Genomic DNA, 21,359 nt, shown 5'->3' with positions numbered 1-21,359 from the left:
AAAGGCAGTAGTAGGTCTACAAGGCAGACAGGTTAAACAGCCAGTCACGACATATCATCTTTACACCAATTAAGGAACTTGAACACATTGAACCAAGTAAAGTCCAGACTGAATTCTAACAACTGACACAGTAGCTTCATGGCAAGAGCTGGAGAGACATTGGAGAGAGTGCGGAGGAAAGTGAAGTAGACAGGGAAAGGGAAAGTTGCTTTAGTTCTTTGGATGAGACAGAGCAGGCCGCTGCGGGAAACCTCAGCTCCTTCATTCACTGTGGTCTGAGAACATAAAAAGCACCACGCTGTTGGATTTGCTGCTGAATACGTCCTTAAGCTTCATAAAAAAAAAAAAAAAAAAAAATAACACAGCTTTGGAAACCATATTCCTCAATTATTCCCCCATTTCTCCCCACTCTTTATACAACCCCCCCGCCCCAACCCATTCCTCCCACATCGGTGATTCTTTCTTTGATATCAAAGTGGGATGGAGATTAAAGTCTGGGTGAGGGGAAGAGCTGTGTGGTATGGGGCGGCCCGGCTCTTTGCTACAGGTTTTAGAAAGGGCTTGATCCATGGAGTTATTTGCCCTCTGTCTGCCCACTGCTCTGGTGACTGAAGATGGCTGGCAAATGAAGAAAGGCTTTTGGTTCACATCATTGAGGCTGGCATACTCAACTTAATCTTACAGTGGTGGTTTCTCATATCATCGATTCTCACAAAATCCTCCATTATCCATAAAAAGCTCACACTCCAGCATCCCTGGAAGAATTTAAAAGTCATTCTGGGAAGAATGTGAACCTATAGCACTGTAAAAGCAAGCAATGGCTACGCTTTCCTTTGAATCTCCTTTCAACTCTGTTTTTTATTTATTATATTTATCAACTGTCATCTGTCAACCAGCACCTGTCAGTCAAAAGCCACCAGACCATCATTACTTCCTTATTTCCCATTAAGATGAAGGGAATTTCCCTAATTAAAAGTCAGGGGTCAGTTCTCATGTCAGTCACTTTAAAGGACCATGTCAAAATAATAATATTTCAAGAGAATTTGCCAACAAAAGATTTTTAATACTTTTCTGTTTAGTTGTGACAGCCTACATTTTCGCAGTGACTAAGCTAAAACCCTGAGCTTTAGTAGGTATAATGCTTACTATTTTCACCATCTCACTAGCACACTAAGATTCATTAAAAAAAGCACAGAGTCTAGAAAATCTTAGCCTCATAAGGTAGCTAAATGGATTTCAAGCATTTCTACATTTCATTCTGAGTGAAACAGAGAGATGTTCAAACATAACACAAATGTCAACCTCATGGAAGGAGCAGACAGAAGTGTCAAGGAACAAAGGTCGTCAGGATTCACCATCTTATACCTGGGAATGTCACGACAATCCAAAATTTTTAAGATATTTCAGTCTGGGCTAAAGTCGTGGACAGACAAACAAGAAACTCTCCAGAGCCATGTTAGTAGAGCAGCTTTAAAGGACTATCTAACATCACTGGCTTCAATAAAAAGATCTAAGACTCTGGTTCAAAATGGGAACAACTGCTCCTGAGACATATCTCACCCCACTGGCAGATATTTAGAAAAATAAATCATATCATGCATATTTTGCTGCTTACCACAACTCACTCCCCACTTTTAAAAAGGAACTTGGGAACATCATCATTTTAAGTAACTAGGACCATAACTGACTTCAAAGAAAGACAGGAGGAGCAACAGGGGGAGTTGGGGAGTTGCATCGGTCCAAAGCCTCAACCAATACTCTAATGCTACCAGGCCCATTTCCATACCACACACAGGCTTCTTATCCTCACTGACCTCATAAAACTTTTCAAGGCATATCATTGTTCTGGGGTGAAAAACAAATCAAGGGGAGAAATAAGTTCTTAGTTTTATTTTTTTAAGTAATGAATTTGGTAGTAAAACTTTTGTTTGGTATACCCACAAACATTTCATTTAAAATGTGTAAATGTTGACTATGACTAGTGAAAATGGAGTGGAGAGTCTGGAAACACATATATAAGTGAGAGTGAGTCTATGAAGCAATCATCGATTTTGAAAAAAAACAAAACAAACGCGAACACTGCACATGAACACTGTGGGTTTTTGTTTGTTTGTTTTGTTTCTGAGAGTCTCTGCAGCGCATGGATCAGAGTGCTCCAGTGAGAAACAGCGACAGAGGGGGAGATGTGGGGTTGCGTTCAGTGCAGACTATGTTAGAACAATTATCTTGTTCCTCAAACCTGCCATTTAATGGAAATCCTAGGCCTAAGCCAAACTACACGCCTGTCTTTAGGTATGAACCGCCACTGATCCACACCCCCCTCACCCCCTCTCTCATTCCACCAAATATTTTCAGAGGACATCTGACTTCAGTGGCATGCTATTAGTTCCACAGGTGTAGAGAGACAAACTCTATTAAAACACCCCAGGACATTCCACCACAGCACTTACCATGGGCCCACTACAGTACATGCCATAGATTTAAGTTTTTTCAGTCCCATTCTGCCATTCCCCTGAATGTAATCTGCTTTTTGCCTTATATATTTAATAGTTATACACTTGACTCTGTGTGTGAACATAATTCTGTGCTTGTGATTGTGTGTTTAATGTTGGAATAGATTAAAATATGCAGCTTGTCTTTTCTACAGTGAACTGTTGTTGTTTTAAGCACCTTGGAGGTCCCTGCATCACTCACATTCAAACTGGCATGGGATGCAAACTGTAACCAGATGGAGAACTACTGCCATTGTTTTCCAGTGGAGCAATATCGTCGCCAGTAGGCAACACCAAAGAGGGAGGCAGGCAAACGAATTATCAACCAAATCTGAAAGTGCTCCAAAGGCATGTGGTAGACAAAGAAAACCAATTGTATGGATGGTTTTTTTGGCTTTCGTCTCCCCTGGTTCCTTCTGTGGGTCTCCCCTTTTCCTGTCCATGTAGGTGCAAACATCTTTTCCTAAATTTCCCTCAAGAAATGTGGGATCAAACTGAATAGTGAATGTGTGAATGAAGGCCATCAAAAAGAGACATAATGGTCTACGCCAGAGGAATGGCTGCCTGCAACCTGCAAATGACCTTGAAATTACTCAAAGTCCAGCGCATGTAAATAGCCCACAAAACCTCTTTCCTTTCAAATCATTCATCCACTGCTGAGAAAGCATATCCCAGGACCCCATCTGACGCGGCTCTTTAGCACGTCTCTGTATGTTTTGGAAGTGAGCATGTTTACTCAGGTCTGGAGATGTAGGAGTGAAAACCCCAACACTCTTTGTGTGTGTGTGTGTCTATGTTTTTTTTTTTTCCTATGCAAAGCAAAACTAGATGGGGACAAGAGACATCAACTCAACCAGACGTTTAAGAAAGCTTTTCAAGTGTTGGAGGTGTAATGCAGAGCATGTCGAGGCTGAGATCTGTGGTTTAAAAGAGAACAAGCTAATGTGTGTTCTGTAAATCAGGGGTAATGGCTTTTGATTGGTATGTAAAACTGTGCTGAGGATTTAACGTCAGTGTGCTCGAAGGAGCGCATATGTGCCTGTAGGTGTGTATGTGTGTGTGGACATATGCATCACAGACATGTAAGTTTAAGGCAAACCGAAGAAAAATGAACTAAATCGAGCGTCACCAGCGGCCACCGCACTTTGAATTACCGTAAATTCACAAATGTTTGCTCTATCGGATGCCAGCGGTTTCTGAAAGCTGAGAAGTTGCTCTTCACAGCCAATATAGGGTCATTACAGTAATTCCAATCACGCTGTTGCTGGAAGTCGGCGAATTTGTTCCTTCGTTGTTAACCATTAATACATTCTTTCGACATACTGTAAACTGCCGGATATTGAAGGCTAAAGTGTTCAGGAAAAATGGGCAAAAGCACTTACTCACAGGACAAGTTCTGGCCCGTCCACGGTTAAAACAAGCAAAAAGTCCAGGTGGACAACAAGAATCCTCAATGTCAAATGGTTAAGGTACCTCCTTAATTGTAAGTCAGTCATATTGGTGCACAAGTTCCAAGAGTGGTTTCTGTTTTTGTTCACTAAGATGGTCCTCAATACTCAGGACAGCCAACAGATGTTGTGATGAACATTTTTCACTGGATCTACTTTCTTCCAAGAAAAATTGTGATGTTGAGCTCTCTGGATTAACAAGTTTCTGGGACAAAATCAATTTCAAAGTCACAAATGTGCCTAAAGTCTTAGCTTTGAATTCAAGTCCAGTTCCAGGTCAAGTCAAAGTCTTAAACTTTGCATTTCAGGTTCTTGCAAGTCATTGTTTGTTTTTCTGCACAATAAATGTCCAATCATGCAACATGATTCCGTTTGATGGATCAAAATGTTTATTGTTAGAGGCTGCATATTGTAAAAATCTTTGGCCTTGGCAAAAATATTATTCAACTCTTGGCTAAAAGTTATGATTCAACATTACTGGATTCAAGTTGCATGTCTCAAGATTTTGACAGGGCTAAAATCAGCAGATTTGTGACCAGGTCTGGCTCTGTTACTGTTTCTAATGTAACTTTATTGCTACAAGCACCACCAATAAAATGATCCCAGTCATCATGTATTAGAGTGGTGGAAAAAAAAAAAAAAAAAACCCTCAAAAATGGAAATTCATGTGACGCCAAAATGAACTAGATGAGATGGCATTTCTACCGGTATGTGACAAAGTATTTTTTAAAATAATCTAATTGGATGAGGATGTATGAGGATTTGCATCCTTCAGAGACTGATTGGACCAGTCACTAAGACCACAGTCTGTGAAGTCAAGGAGAAGCGGTTATCTGACATCTCCATCACCCTGTTCCATATTTGTACCCAGCTGGCTAAGCTAACACTGGCCAGGATTGCTTGGTATGAGAGAGTTGTGTTTAGACGGCTTCTCGCAGCCCTTCAACTGAGAACAGTGCAAATAGACATAATGCCGAAATAACAATCGAAGGAATGCTATGCTGCGTATGAGGTTGTTGGCCTTGGATGGAGATTTAAGGTTGTGAAGCAGACAGATAAAGTACTCCCCCCCCCCACATGCTGGTCCGGTGTGCCACGTTTTTGGAGGAGGTTGGTGCCTGTAAGTGGTCTGGGGTCTTATTGGGGAGCGAGTAAAATGACTGACACATCAGGGTCGATATTAGCTGCCAGTGAAAGGCGGCAGAATGCGACGCGGAATCAAACACCCTGGTTTCAGAACATGCTGCCAGCATGGGGTCAACACTTGGCCACTGCCAGCAACAGAAGAGTGGTGGGAAATATAACTTCCATACTTTACCAGAAGAACTGAAATAATTACTGATCAGAAAGACAGGAATATAAGCTCTTTGCATCTTTTTGCTTTTACTAAATAATATTCCTAGGTTGGAAAAGTTGTCCCCCTCTAACTGGGAAAAGCAGAGACATGAAAAAGATTCAAAGTGCAGACTTGAAAACAAACATTGTCTGACTTACTTTTCCTTTTTCTTTCTACTACCCCTTAGCTCTAGCCTGCCCATGCTATAACTTTCTCTCTCTCTCTGTCTCCCCTGGACAACATATTATAACGGCTGAGGTTTTTGTTGGAATGACTTAAATGGCCCTTAAAATGCTGTTTGAAAGATGGGTGCTGGTGTCCGTCCTCTGAGTGTGCGCATGCATGTGTTTATGCGCAAGTGTGTGCCGACTCCAGACCCCGTTTCCATCAGCGATGCCAAATTTCTTTCCTCCGCCCCCACTTCTTGATGTTCACCACATCTCCCACAGTGGTCACACTCATTTTTTGCTTGTGTGTGTTTTTCCCCCTCTTGTGCCTCTGCTTCTTTATCCATACTGTGGGGAAAAACGCAATGGCCCTCTCACACTCATAAGATAATGGCTACAATTTGCTTATCGCGCAAGCACAGATGTGTAAATAAATGTCTAGAGTCTAGACTGATAGTGGAGACAACCCCTACCATCTGGATTGAAACTGTGTTTCCCAAAGCATCATATGTCAACAGAACAAAGATGTTTTTGTTCTGTCTTGGCCAGTCTTAATTTCTATACAAGTAGATCAGATGATTTTCTCAGCTAACAAACGTCACCATCCATTACTTTGTCTGCCTGACCGTGTTGTCTGAATCCGTGCATATGCTCCCACCCACCAGATACTTTGTGTTACTGTCTGAGCTTCCCTCGTGTTGCAGAAAAATGCGCTGAAAATGGTTACAGACACATTCCACACGCCCTCTGTGGAGTCAACGGTGGACCAACAGAAGAGAGTAGCGAGGGAAGTGATGATGAGAAGACATCAGACAAAGTGCAGCTGAGGTGACAGATGAGGCATGACACGACTCCTTCCCCCTCAGAGCTCAGGATATGTAATGGACTGAGGAGACACAAAGTTGGAGTCTCTGCAACAGAACATGGGTTTATGCTTATGCAGCAATGTCATGACTTTTCTTGACACAAGACAGACAGGACATGTAGGCAGCGTTTCAGCAAAATGCCAAAATAGCTAAGGGACACAACAGAAGGCACAATCAGACAGAATTGAATCCATAGACACACATCAACTGTGAATATGCTGTTGTGTCTGGCATGCCTGAGAAATATTTGGACAATTTCGGGCCCTGGCCGCATTACAACCAATGCTTTTCTTTTTCCTCTTCTTTCTGAATAATCATATTGAGAGGAGCAGGATGGGAAGGTCAGAAGGCAGGAGGAGTGTCACGTGGACTAGATTTAGCAAATTTATCGATGTAGATTCCACAGAGAGCACACCACCATGTTCTCCCATTTGTTTGATATGCATCACTGATCAAGTATTTTTTTGGCAACCACTGCATCGCATGTATGTGCCACCTGCATGACGGTTCATCCGGAGCTATTACCCCACATCAATATTGTGCCCCATTGGCTTCAAGATAAGTGAACTACTCGTCACTACTCATCACTTCCTGCCTTATGGCTGGCAAAAAAAAAATAAAAAATCAAGAGAAATGTGCTATAAGACAGATATGTTAGCGAACCTGGTTTTCGGATCAGACTCATTGTATGCAGCTCACCAGGGGACAGACTGTGTAATGTGCTGACTCGGAGGGGTGTCGGAGAAGTGTTGAAGAGGTCTGGATTTGGCATTGTTGTCATGTGAAAGAGAATTGCAGTGCGTTTTCTGACTACACTGCCACGGGCCTTCCTCAGCATCTGTGAGGACGACATGTCCTGGCTGATTTACTCCAAGAGAGGGACTATGCATTCAATATCATGGTTCTCCTCATGTATTTGATATTTTAACTGTTTACCAACGATGAACATCCTAGGACCAAAGAAAAGTTTGAAACTTGAGACTTGAAATGGAATTCCTGCAGGTTGGCATGTCTTTCTGCTTTTACAGTAAAATACCAACACAAGATCGCTTTTTTTTGTTTTGTTTTGTTTAGTTTTTTTTTCCAACCCAAATCAAATGGATTGAACTTTGAGAGAACAATTTTCCCTCTACATGCATCGCATTGTAAAATTCTCAAGGTTAAAATATTAGGAGAGATCTGCCTGTGTTTTGCAACTTAAGTAGCATGTGGGGACTTACAAGAGGCAAATTAAAAGAAAAATGAATTCAGTGGAGGCCTGACATCTAGACTTTTATCCCCTTATATTGGTCTAACTTGATGACATCTCTTGGTCTCTTGCGTACTAAGTAAGCTGCAGCCAATATAAAATTGGCCCTTTTTTCAGGCTTCAGAGAGCACCGTATAAAGCCAAAATTTCTGTAAATCCTAAACAATGATCTGAAAGATGCTAAGAGGGTCCGTGGAGCTCATGTAGAGTGGGGTGAAAACTCTCTCGCTGTGAGCGACTTCTTTCACATTCGCTGCACCCCATTGTTCGTGTTAAAATATTGATGAGTGCAGCTTAAAAAAAATAATAATAAAATAAAAAATAAAACAAAAAATTCTTTCCAACAAAAGTCTTTCACTATGAGTGAGCTTCTCACTCAACTATCTCTTCACTGTCTCTCTGCTCCAAACATGAGGTTTGAATCAGCAGGCTGTCATATGGCAGGGAGCATTCAGGACACATCCTCTCACTATAACGATTTGGCGGACATGTCTGTGTCCTCGTCTTCCTCCTTGTTATCCTTCCCTCTTCCTTCCAGACTACAAGGGTTACAGAATATGCCTCGTACCCATGATGGAAGACAGTGACTGGAGTAGGATAAATGGATTCATGGTCATATTACGGGGCTAAATGAGGAATGACTGTTGCTAAATGAGGTACAGAAAATAAAGGCAGCACTGTTTGACTCAAATGTTTCTTTTAAATCTTCAAAACTATCCAGATTTCTGCTTACCCTAACAGATTAATGGCACAGAAAGTTTAGCTGATTGCAGGAGTACTGAGGTATTACCAAGCTTGTTGCTCAACTTGAGGAATGGGCTGGGTGCTCCTGACAGGGTAAACAAACATTAGAGTAGTAAAGAGGTTGTGGCGAACTGAAGCGGAGTAATTCATGGTGGAATGATCTGTGTCTGGGAGCAAACAGACGGCTGCTGCATGTTTCTGTTGACACCGGTTCAAATCCTCGGCCAGATCAAAGACGCCACATGGTTGTTACAAAACTCCTTGCTGCTTCTCAGACCAAAATTATTTTCTCTTTTCTAATTCTTTTACCCTCAAATCTTTTTCGTGTGCTTTTACGTCTGCTTGCCTCTTTCCCACAGTCACTGGCCCTTCAACTTTCCAATATTGCTGTTTTGACGTGGCTCACTTAAACCTTTCCTTCTTGTCCGAAGGAAACCGTCGCCATCACCCTTTCCTAACCCTGCCTAATGTTTCTAATAGCCCTATCACACTTGCAACACATATCAGGAAGACATGGTTTGGATGGTTTCTGCCCAGCTTTGGGAGCACTTCAACCCCGGCTCCATTGGGCTGGTTGTTGGTTCGGCTTGCAGAGCAGATCATGGCCCACTGTTAGGAAATGACCACTTCTCTGGTTCAAATTAGCAATGAGGCAACGCAACAGGACTTTTTGCTGGCGGCCCACAGGGGAAAGAGCAGGGAAGAGAGATTTTGTAGCCATCTGCAAACCACATGAAAGAGAGGGGTAATTCATTCAAATCCTGCTCTAATTAAATATTATGTTGGTTGGCCAATGAACATCTTCAAGTGCTTGTACTTCTGCACCATTCACTGTCCCAACAACTGCAGACCAGCATGGTTAATGTCAGTTAGAGGGTTCCTTTACTCTGCTATCTGTGCTATCTATCATCCTGATTTTAACTGAGCTCATGTGAATGTTTGACCTTCCATGGTTTTAACAAAAGTTCACTTCTGTGTTGCTTTATGCAACCACAGCAGCATTCTTACAGCCAACAAGAGTTTCCGAATCCATCTCATTTTTATATATGGAAAAAGTGAGATTAATGAATGGAATATGTATTTAATAAACACTACCAGTCAAAAGTTTGGACACGCTTTCCCATTCATAGCAAAGTGTGTCCAGACTTCTGACTGGTGGTGTACATAAATACACTTAACATCATAGCTATATATATGTAAAGGAGGCACCACAAACTTAAATTATAGGTTTTACAAGGAAAAGCTTTACATACATGCCTGCATAGTTTATGTGACCTATTTTCTGACAACTGAAAGTATTTTGTTCTGTTCTATTCTTTTTTTATTATTATTGAAATTAATTATTATTGAATTATTATTACTTTTCTATGATTTATGTAATGATTCTATCTGCCTTCTTGTAATTTTTTTGTATCTGTAAAGCATTTTGAATTATCCTGGGTACGAATTGTGCTCTATAAATAAACTTGCCTTGCCTTTAAGAGCCCGGTGACAGACAAACAAGATCAAGTGGTAATTAGACTTGTGTTTGTTTATCTTAGTCCTCACTGTACAGTATATCAAAAGTTTGCCATGAAACTATATTCTCATTGTATCCCTCTTAAATTGTTTCTGGAAGCAGAACAATAAACCTTCCTGTCTTGTGAGAATGAAACAAAATAATTCTTCTTCAGCAGCTTCCATAAGCACACAGGAATGCTGCCAGAAGATCTACTACACTCTCCTGTCAGAACTCTGGAAGCATTACATATGTTGCAAAGATAATAGAAACAAGACAACTGCAGTTACCCCATATATAGACACACACACACACACACACACGTGCACACACCGGCACAATACACTCTGGTAGGCTCACACAGTGCTCAGCTAAAACAAGCTGGAATGAACACAAAGTCGTTTCTTCATTTCATCATTTCACTACTTTGCTGCTAATTACAGGAAATGATTAGAAAAAAAGCCTTGACTAAATAGTTGTGTTATATGCCGCCTAATGCCTCTCAGCAATGCATTATGAAACACATGTTGCCCAATGAGCTCAAAGTCTGTACAGAATGGATTAAGTCTCTTAGCCGAAGCCATTTAAACGTAGTCTGAGTGAACCAGCACCCTTCATTGAACATTCATGTGAAACTGCAGTCACTTGGGCAAAATTTGTGTGTTTTATCTCATGAATTGTTTTGATTCGCTGTCTTCACATGAGATCTAAGCTGAGGGAAATATATATCAGTGTATACAAAGACTGTACGACCCCCTGGACGCAAAACTTTTGCTTTTTAGATGCATAATAGTGTGTGACATAACTACATTTGGAAAAGAAACATCCAAAAGCTCTCGGTGGTCCACTGCAGGGGATAAGTATTTTTAAATCCATCTTCTTGAGGAACAACAGCGCCAAACTAAACTTCAGGTGTTTATCTTTGCAGAACCTGGCAACCCTTGACAGTTTGCTAAAGGCTGGAGGGAAGAAAGCCGACAGATGTCTGTGGCCATATGGTGGGCACCTGCAGTCACCTGCTGGTGAAAGACATCTGGGTGATTAATGTGTGTAAGGACATCAGCAATGCACTGGCAGTCTTCAGTGTTGCCATTTCACATCTCTCACACATTCTCTCAGATGTTGAGGAGACCAAAACATAGCCGTTTGGACATCTATTCCTCAGGTGGCCTGAAACACTGAAGAATGAAGGTTCCACATTTACTAGTTGTGTACATTTGCAAACCTATTACACCTTGTTCTACTGCCCCCAAAGTTGCCAAAAAAGTATTTAACTGTTGCTTTAAATGTTCTGTAAATGTTTAAAACCATCACTGTCAAAAATGATACTTGTTTTAAATTATTCGATACTGACCATTATTATTATACAGTTACAAAAATGCCAGATGTTGACAAATGTAAGAATTTTAGAACAACACCTCAGATAAATCAAAATTTTGCTAAATGCACTTCTGCACTCTCTCTCATGTCTGTCAGCTAAATGGGGAACGATCAGGAGCAGCTGGTTGTCTTCGCTTATTAGCAGATAAATCTAGGCTGGATCTTCTGTACTGTGAATAAGAATATTTGTCAAAATGCTAAACTACTCCTTCAATAGTTGAAAAAGTGTAACTTCGAGGTATTTCATACAACAAAATTTGTTGATGCAGGGTATAAACGAAGCTGCTGTCTCCTGCTGAGGATTAGGGGAAAAAAATCCTGTCTGGGCGTATACAACACACATGTCACTTAGTAAGCATCCATTTCCTTCTCCAGAAAATCTGGCTGCGCAAAATGAAATGCTTTTTATTACGCTGCTCCGAGGGGACTATAACACCACAATAGCCCCGGCCTCTTTTCTCTTCTCACAAACACCTACACACACATCTAAATCAAGCTCAGACTGAACAATAACAAAGTCTGGAGCTTTTTGAATGGTCTCAGAGGAGTTGTTTCCAACTCCTTACTCAATATTGACCCATCAGAGAGAGATATATCCATCCTGCATCTGAAGTGAAATAATAAAAATAAACACTTGGCTTGGGAAGTACGTCTGCAACAAGATGAAAAGAGGGATAATGCAAGTTTTATACTCAGGAGTTGACCCTTGTTAAGAGTTGGCCCAACTACCTGCTTTTGGAAGCCCCAAACAAAATTTATGCCAGACGGTGAACTGAGGGGCAACGAAAGAGAAGTAGCAGAGTCAAAACCCAAAAGCAAATACATCAACCCACATGCGTGCTCATTAGCACCAGCTACCTGAATATTTAAGCACCAAGCAATCGTCATCTGGCATTGCTCAGTATTGTGGATCCCCCTCTTCTTCTTCTAATATTGACACTATGAAGTGTGGAGGTTGCAAACATCTTCAAGAGATACGGGGTAACACTTGCTTCCTTGCGTCCACAGACATAAAGCGAGGGAAAGCTGAGCGTCAGAGGCAGAGTGCAAGATGTCACATCCCATTAACTAGCAGAAGCACTGTTGCTAGATGAGCATGCAGGCTTTCATTCCTGTTTGTTCCTGTTAGATCCCTTCTGAAAACACAAGCTGCCATCCCGAAAAACTCCAACACACCATTGGAAAAATATAGATTTGACTCCAGGAAGCATTGCTTAATACGTGTATTGTCCGTGGCTTAGTTATTCTGCCTTGTTCAGGCCTCGCTGACTAAAAGCAATGTCTGGCATTGGAGAAAAAGGTTGCTTTACCGCAGGCGTTTTAGTTTGAGCCCAGCGAAGAGCGGGGTCTGATTCAAGAGGATTTGTAGACTAAACCATTAAAAATGATGGAAAAGGACAGAGAGAAGGGAAGAAGCAGGAACAACTGGAATGAAGTCTTTAAGGATGGGGAATGTTAAGAGGGGAAAAAGTGGCAATGCAATGATCTAAGTCCTCACTTCCTTCTGCTTCCGTCTCGTACGCGTGCCTGTGATAAGTCCCCTCTGATAGCTGAAGAGGGCATGTTGTCAAGACCCTCTGAGCCTGCAGGCTCTTTCAAGACTGAGACACTGCTGACAGCATCAATGGGAGGTGGAGGAAAAATAACAAGGGGTGTCTGCCAAGTCTCCCCAATGCTTGGACTCCCTGTCTCTCTTTCTCTGTCCCCCAGTTGCTGCCAGCCCAGTGGAAAAACTCCCTTTGGTCCAGACACAGTTATGAGATTGAAAGTGCAAATGGGAGACAGATAAACACAGATAAAGGGAGACAGACAAATTAATCAGGGAATGACAGGGAGAGGGAGAAAGAGGACTAAATAAATTAAGTTGCCAAATTTTAATACAAATAAAACACAATGTGAATCACAGAAAATTCTCTGTCAACTGTTTTTTGCTTCCCTCCACCTCTGCTTGTCCGCTTCTTCACAGATCATAACCTGCAGGGAGCCAAAAGAACGTCCTTCAATACAAGAGACTGATTAATAACATACTTCTCCATCTACTCTGGGGGGCCATGCATTTTCAAAATCTGCCATATAGCTGACTGACTTCAGATATCAGCTCCATGTCCAGGCCAAGACAGCTACTGGTAATGTGGAAACAGCCAGATACAGTTAAAACAATAAACACAAGAGGCAAGAGGAAGTAAAGGATAAAAACATGCAAAACCTCATGCAAGTGCACGCAAAAATGTTTGAGTTTTTTCCTGTCTCTCTCTTTTTCTTCTCCCCGCTTTTAGCTGAAAAACAAATCCGGCCTATTAATCTTGAATGTTATGGTCCAGACAATGATTAAGACCAGGGCCTGTATTCTGTTTCCACCGCCCTTCACGGTCAATTCCTCATTCTATCATATCAGCAGCATCAGTTAGCAGGCCTTCTAATACTTGCTGAAGAGTTTGTGCCTATACAAAATACCAGTGTGTGTGTATGCATGTGTAGATGTGTAATTAGAGATATAGCCTTCCAGCCAAAAAGAGCGCACGAAAAAGCACATTCTTGGTTGGAGAGATCCTTAAAGGAGTGCTCTTTTTTCGCTCTCTTCCCTCTTGACGTTGTATATTTATAAAACAAAAGAAAAGTGTGAGTGTGTGTGTGGGAAATAGCGGAGTAAGTGGTTTGTAGGCGTTCACCCTTCCTTGAGAATGAGTGCCATTCTCCTTCATTTCCTGCTAAAACGTTTTAAAAAAGAAAATTCAACTGTAAACTAAAAGCTTTTTGGAGAGTATGGTGTGGTACACGAAAGAAAAAATGACTGACCATCTTTAAAGACAACTACAGACAAGAGAAGCTGAGAAATGTATTGTGCTGGTAACAGAAAAATGAGAGATGAGTGAATATTACGAGTGTTAAGATGGACTTTCTTGAAGTGTTATATTTGTCAGATTTTGTAGCTGCTACAAAGAGACAGCATTCACAAATACAACTACAGTTTCTATCTGTGTAACCTGTCTAGTATTCTGCCGCCTTGTGGATAGAACGGGTAAATTCTCCTACAAGCCAAAGGCACAGTGATGGGGGTGGAGTATGGACCCACTCTGCCTCTGTCACTCTGATGAAGTCAAAGTGAGAGTTCGAACCACATTAAGGCTCCCGACTGAGAAGGGAGTCATTCATCATAGCTTAAACTGAAGCCACCAATGCGCTCTTCCCTTTCAGTTGTACCTCTTTTTTGGCTCTCCAATGAAGATGAAAGTCTCCACTAAAAAGCTAACAGATCTAAAGAGAAGACCTTGTCCTTTGACCCTGACATCAGAAAAGGAAATATCCTGTGAGATTTTCTGAAATGGAAGGGCTGATGTCAGGTTTGGAGTCTTAAAAGTCTCAGCTTCAACACGTTCTGGTCTATAAAATCTCCGTATTGGGGCGTGAAAAGCTCTGCACTGGCAGGTGGTTTGGCAGTGAACAGTGTGAGCGTGTTCATCTGCTTAAGATGTGCGTTTGTCTACATCAGTGTTAAATCCATGTGAATGTTTGCATTGTACATGGCAATAAAGTTGGCATGTTTGTGCCACTGTTCATCCACCGTGACTGGTGTTTGTGTACAGTTGGTCATGCTTTCGCAGTGAGGATCACAAGAATGGAATGGGGAGCTGGTCGGAGACTGATAGTTGTGGTAAACAGTGCACCACATCCACACATACACACTTGAGCTGTTTGTAACCACCAGGCAACCAACTGTTGACCATTTGCCACCCACTGGAGAACACAGAGTCAGCGGTGGTGGGGGTTGCTGCGGTCACAGTAAAATGTTGCCACAACCCACCCTTGTGCCAAAGACAGAAATACGTGCCATAAAAAAGGAGGGTGATGCTGGCTGAAGCAGCGAGGAGCATAAATCTTTTCACCTTCAGGTACCTGAAACTAGGAGAGGGAGGGAAGCTGACTGGAAACCACTCTCTAACTCTGACTCTATATGAGTCGGCCTGAACCTTGTGAGCAAACACTACTTCTGACCAGAAAAGCAGACGCTGCTGCAAACCAGCAGCTCTGGAGACCACAGAACTCCTGTCGTACATCACTGCCAGGGGGGGAAAGTTCATGCTTTAGTGTGTATCCATTCCCCCTGAAGATTGCATAATGCACTTTTATACTCAAATAGGTTCAGTCACCTAGGAGCCAGCATGTGTGGCTCCATGTGCACCAACACACACACACACACACACACACACAGGTACATATCCAGTTGACTTTTCTTGCCGTAAGCTAGTGAAATAGAGGGTGGCTGCCAAATGTTTTTGGATTTCAGAATCGTAGCCCACTATCTTTTCCAGAGTCCCCCCCCCCCCTTACTATCAAGCTATACTTGTCTCTCCCTTGCTGTTTCTCTCTACCTCTCTCAGAAATCTCTACGAAACCCTATTATTTGTGCACTGAAACACGTGTGATTGAAAAGTTTATCATCCAAGCAAAGCATTGCAGCTGGGTCATTTTTCTTGGATTCACCAATGTGTTCCTGTTGTTCCCTTCTCCTTTCTATTTCTGCTCATCTTTTCCTATTGGTCTTGCTCTCGAGTTCTTTGTCATACGGGGTACCTGAGGACTCACAGTTGCAGCTATCTCTCCTCTTTCTGTCTGCGATGGAGGGATGTCGTTACAATGGAATGCAGTGTTGTATGCCAGAGACGTCACAGTGGATGGACAGAGTGAAGCAACAGGGGGATGAGAGGAGTGGAGAGAGGAGAAAAAGAGTGGCTCGTGGTAATCTGCAATTGTCCTCCACTTTTGTACATTCTCACAATATAGTATGTGTTCATCAAATCTATCGGAAACTACGCAGCAAGTAGCAGTCCATGCCAACACAACATGTGACTGCAATCACTCATGGGGAGCAATTACATTCACAGATACAGACACAAGATCTATCCACATGGAGGACACTCCTCTTATGGGGATAATCAGTATGTCTGTTATAGAGCCAAACACATTGCAATTTTTTAACTACTACACTGCGCCACTCCGATACACACTCCAATTACAGACCACAGCCACTTCAACGTCATCAGATAAAGTCCCAGATGTCTGCGGTATGGATGCACTGACAGCATCAGTAGATCAACAGAGGCTGCATAGCTACAACTTAAATATTACAATGAGTGTCAGTATAGTCTTGGCTGGAACTTGGTGAACAAACTGTACCAGTTTCTTTAAATCTGCAACTTGTTACTCTGTGCACTAGCTTAGGACTGAGGAGAATTATGCAGGTCCCATGACTGAGATATTGCGCCGTCTGTTTTTTATTTTTATATTTTTCCTCCTTTCCTGCTTTCTCCTTCTGTTTCCTTTGGCCACGCTCACTACAGCCACATGTGATAAAAGTGAAAAGACGAGAGTTGAGGACATGAGGAACACAGCCAGAGGGAACATGAGGGCAAGTAGAGCTTACCTTTCTTTCCTCAGAGCGTAAAGGGCAGGTGGATGAGCCGGGTATGGGAAGTGGTGGGTGTGAGCGTCAGGTGCGTCTCTCTTCAACCTCCCTTCTTGCTTCAGCCACGCATGTCTCCCATGGGATGCAACGGCATCAGATATTCAGTGATCATGCAGGCAAAAAAAGTGGAGATGTGTCCTCCTGGGCAAAGAGCTGGCACGCTGAACAGGTCCAGTGCAGGGGGATGAACATATAAAAAAAAAAAAAAAAAAAAAAAAAAACAACAACAACAAAAACAAAAAAACAAAAAACAAGCAAAAATAAAGTTAAAACTTGATATTTTCAACTGCAGGTGGATCAAATTGTCTATTTAACTTTTATTTTTCTGCAAAAAGCAAAAAAATAAAAAACAAAAAAAATAAATAAATAAAAAAATCATCCATGTGCTATCTGGCAGAGATGGTGAAAGTGAGGGAGATGAGAGAAGAGGGAAAAATCCTCTCTGTGCCGTCCTCACGCTGTCCAGATGCAGGTCTGAGGAGCACCTTCCCAATCTGTGTGCTCTCACTCTTCAGGGTGGAAAGTAGGAGGGAAGGAGCGAGGGAGCAGGACAGAAAGGAAGAGAGAGTGAGCAACAGTGGAGTGAGACTCAGTCAGTCAGTCAAGTCAGTCAGGCAGTCAGGCAGGCAGCAAGGCAGTGTATATGTGGGTCCAAGCGGGCTACACTACCACTCCCAGGACTTATAACCAGGGGCTGTGCACCTCGCTTCTCCAATCTCCCTGGCTTACTCACCGATCCCTCTCCCAATGGCTTATTTTGGGAAAGACAGAGAGGATTGTTCATTGGGTTAACCCCCTTCATACAAAAAGCAAGTGTCTGTGGCTGGCTGCATTGAGGGGAGTGAGCAGGAAGGGGTGGGGTAGCAGTCGCACAGGGAGGGGTGGGGTGGATGAAGAGGAGGGAAGGGAGCAAAAAGAGGCGAGAAGAAGGGGATTGGGAGGCGTCGCTCATTCTTGTTCTGCCTCCCTCCACTCGCCTCTCATTCCCAAACTCACCTTCCAAGAAATGACTTGGGACTTATCCTTCTGCTTTCCAGGCAAGTTCACAAATCAAATCATCAAATAAAATTCAACCTGTACATGCTGACATGAAATACATGAATTTTTAATCCTGTCCTATAAAAAATATCCCTGTCCTCACCTGCCTTTTACTTCCACTGGCCAATTAACAACATTTAAAAGGGGCATAAAGGGGCATTGAGGCGTAGACTAAAACCTGCTGCAGTTTATGTATAATCATTAAATGATAGCACTCTTTTGGGGTTAATCACCCAAGCACTGCAGTAAATGACATCGGCTCACATTACACTGCCACAGTCCTGCTATTCAGTGCTACAAGAATCAAATATGCCTTCCATAAAAGTGTGCTAGGCGTTTGCCAGGAAATGCATAAATACTCATCAGCATGGGTAATTGGAAATCATGTTTTAGATGCTGGCTAACAAGCTGGATGAACTACAGTTATTTCTTATCATTAAGGTAACTTCCAACAGAGCAGAATCCAACAGAGCCATAGCATTCACTATTTCATTGGTAGTGTTAGCTGGCCTTTTGCAATGGTAGTAGACCTTGAAGAGCGAGCTGTTTTGGACTTTTGATTGGACAAGCTATAAGAGAGCCGGCCTAGCCTTTTCCTGAAAGACCCCCTGGGACTTAGCCATTGGCTAATTCAGAGATCAGACAGATAGAGTGATTCCAAGTGGATCTTGAAACGCTACAGCGAGAGGAAAAGAGACACAGTGTCCAACATTTGTGCAAGTTTTTGTGGCTTTGCTCATCATCACATTGTGCCAGCTGGGAGTAATTTATTAAAAGGTCTGTCTTTTCAGTAACATCCACTGATTCATTACTTCAATCACTGCATAAATTCCAGCTTGTTATCAAGTGCTGGCAGTCATGCTACACTCCTTTCATTCATGTTTAGCTCATGAAGACTAATAAATGTCCGCAGACAGTGTAATTTACCAAACATTAGAACCAAAGTCAGCCTCAACACAGCTTGTCCTTGCATGAGAGGTAAAACCTACATCCCAACAAGGACATATTTGGTTAATGTCAACTATTTTTTTATGGGACCCGCCGTTTGATGGTCGCTATTATGGCATAATTTACAATGCAGATGGCATTTTATGCGTTTCTTTTGTTCACTTTTGGCAAATTTAATCAATATCTAGATATGAAAGTGATTAACCATGCATTAGAAGAATAAAGAATGGATTTGATTACTCTTTTTCTAGCCGCAGATGTCTTTACAGTACTGATGCAGGATCATAAACTTGACCGATTGTTGATTGTGCCATCAGAGTCATGGAGAGGAATATTTGGTTCAGGACTGGAGCCAGTGTACTTGAATAATCTCTTAAAAATAAGCGGTAGGCGTCATGTCTGTGAAAGACCCTTGGTGCTACAGAGGCCGACTGAATGGCTCTCTGAACATGGAAAGGGTGGAGTGACCAGATGCCCTGTAATGATGTCATCAATAGGAGCCCTGTGTGGCAGTCAGGCCCGCCATTCATTCACTTGCCAGCTGTGTGATTCTGTGCAACAATGTATGCATGTGTTTGTGTGTGTGTGTGTTGTTGATTGCACTCTTTACCCCAAACGCTACAGATTTCAGTAGCTCAATGAAACTTGATGGAGGTTCATAGAAACACACAAATACAAGAAGCACTCTGCCTCTTCCAACTGTGGCTATGGTACACTTCCACTGAAGAATTCTGCCTCCAGCTCCTCAAAAAAAAAAAAAAAAAAATCCCAGTTCACCGTCTAAAACTCTCACACAACACACATTCGTTCTCACTCATAACCCTTTTGGTGGTTAGCACACACCCCTTGAAAAATCCCCAAACCATTCACCTCAGCACAGTACACAAGTTCCCTCCCACTCGCTTTCTTTTACAAGGTGAAACATTCTGGAGAAGAAGGAAAAAACACCTGGTTGTCATAAGTTTCTCTTTTTTCAGTCCACTTTTCCCCTTCACTCCATTCCATTAGTAAGAGCAAAAACAAACAGCAGCCATTTACTGACTGGAAAACCGTTGCATTGCATCACACCAGCTTTGCCCTTGATGTTCATCAAGAGGCCAAAAATAAGCTATGAAAGGCAGGTTGGCGTCACCGATACACTCCACCCTACACCACACCTAATGTCACCAAACATAGACCCATTATGCGTCAACGTGTAGGGGTCTGTTCTCGTCAGAGGTGGTGGAGGGATGAATGTATTTGTGGGAGCATTGAGCGTGTATGCTCCTTGAGTAGGTTTTGTGAATGGCTGGAGTGTGTTGCAGGGTGGAGCTGTTTGTGTTTGTGAGTTTGACTGGAATTAACTTTTGGGTTGTAATATCACCTTGTTTATACAAGTCGGTGACCACTCTATGAGTAAAGTATTGTAAGGCTGCAATGCTATCAGTGTTGGCAGTGTTTCATCTCATTTAATATGGTGCACAAAAACCCCTCAGAAGCCCCAAAACACTTTGCTTTTTAATGCTAAATTGGGAGTTTACACCTACATCTGAAGTGCTCTCTTTCAGCTTAACTCCATTGATTCACATAACGCGCCAATATCATGTATCACAGGTCAGAGGTGAAGGTTCACATGAGGACAGCAGTGGACAGGCGTTCCTCTCTCCTTTCTCCTCTGCTTTCATAATCCCTCTTTCCTTCGCTATCAGCCTCTCTTTGCCTTGGGCAACGATTCAAAAAGGCTGTTTTCTCTCTCAGGTGATGTGGTCCACCTTTGTCTGTTCTAACCTTACAAAGGAATGCTTGGCATTCACCAGGCTGTGCCTACATAGGACAGTCAAGGTTAAAGAAAAAGATGGCAAGGGAGGAAGGAAAGCACAAAAGCAAAGTGAATTTAAATAGAAAAAACGATTGAGGAGCATTGGTGACGTATAGGAAGCAGTTAAAAAAAAAAAGAGACAGGACAATTAGGAGAGGAAAAGTAGTAACTTTTAAGAAGGCAGCAGGAACAAGGGATTGAAACGCTATGAGGGGGTTTGCGTCACTGTAGATAAAACTTGAGGCTTCTGAAACTGATATTTTAATTTTAACAGGGAAATTCCTCTGAGACGGGCTTGGGGCTCTGCCATTGGGGTTGGCTGGCACATGGGAGGAGACTGTCGGTGGTGTGATGGAAGGGCACGGGAAGAGAAGCAGGGAATGTGGATGGATGGTTGGAAGGAAAGGTGGAGGAACGGTACAGGTAGAGTTTTTGGCCGGACTTCCCCGGCTCACCTGACGCATAATATTACTGAGCTCAGTTGCCTGTTGGGTATGCAACACACATAAAAGGGGGCGGAGGGGGGACAGTGGTGAGAAAAAGGATGGCAGTGTTTCCACCCTGGGAAAAAGCACTCTGGAGGGATTAGAGGACAGTTGGGGCAATTCTTCCGTTTGTTGAAAATGATATGGGGAAACTGGCAGAAAGACAGAGCAATAAAAGGAGAAAATTAAGACGTTTTGCAGTTTGAAAGATATTAGCAAAGTTATACCTGCCTTACTCTGGGACACACAGTCACCTATAGTGAGCATATGCACATACACATGCAAGGTGCCAGGGGCACATGCAAATTGAAGAGTGGTGACTGAATGGTAGTAACGTACTGCTTCTGTATGTATGGCAGGCTATTTTGATCCTGGGTGGTCCCTGCTGAAAGACTTGCAGGGCCATTAATCATCAGTCTGGAATCAGATGTCAGGTGTGTGAGCAC

At 42.5% G+C, this 21,359-nt stretch overlaps 1 protein-coding gene across 1 annotated transcript in view; it reads right to left on the bottom strand.

Moving 5' to 3' along the window:
* col8a2 (collagen, type VIII, alpha 2) overlaps positions 1-16,792 on the bottom strand; it is a 38,336-nt gene extending 21,544 nt beyond the window's left edge. Inside the window, exon 1 of the mRNA XM_029513513.1 lies at positions 16,603-16,792. The gene's annotated coding sequence lies outside the window, so the exon portion shown is untranslated. The remainder of the gene's footprint in view (positions 1-16,602) is intronic.
* Positions 16,793-21,359: the final 4,567 nt, after the last annotated feature.

This window comes from Echeneis naucrates, chromosome 11 (genome assembly GCF_900963305.1).
Source record: "Echeneis naucrates chromosome 11, fEcheNa1.1, whole genome shotgun sequence".
Lineage (NCBI taxonomy): Eukaryota > Metazoa > Chordata > Actinopteri > Carangiformes > Echeneidae > Echeneis > Echeneis naucrates.
Note: the sequence above shows the minus strand (reverse complement) of the source record. Positions and strands in the feature narration are given on the sequence as shown.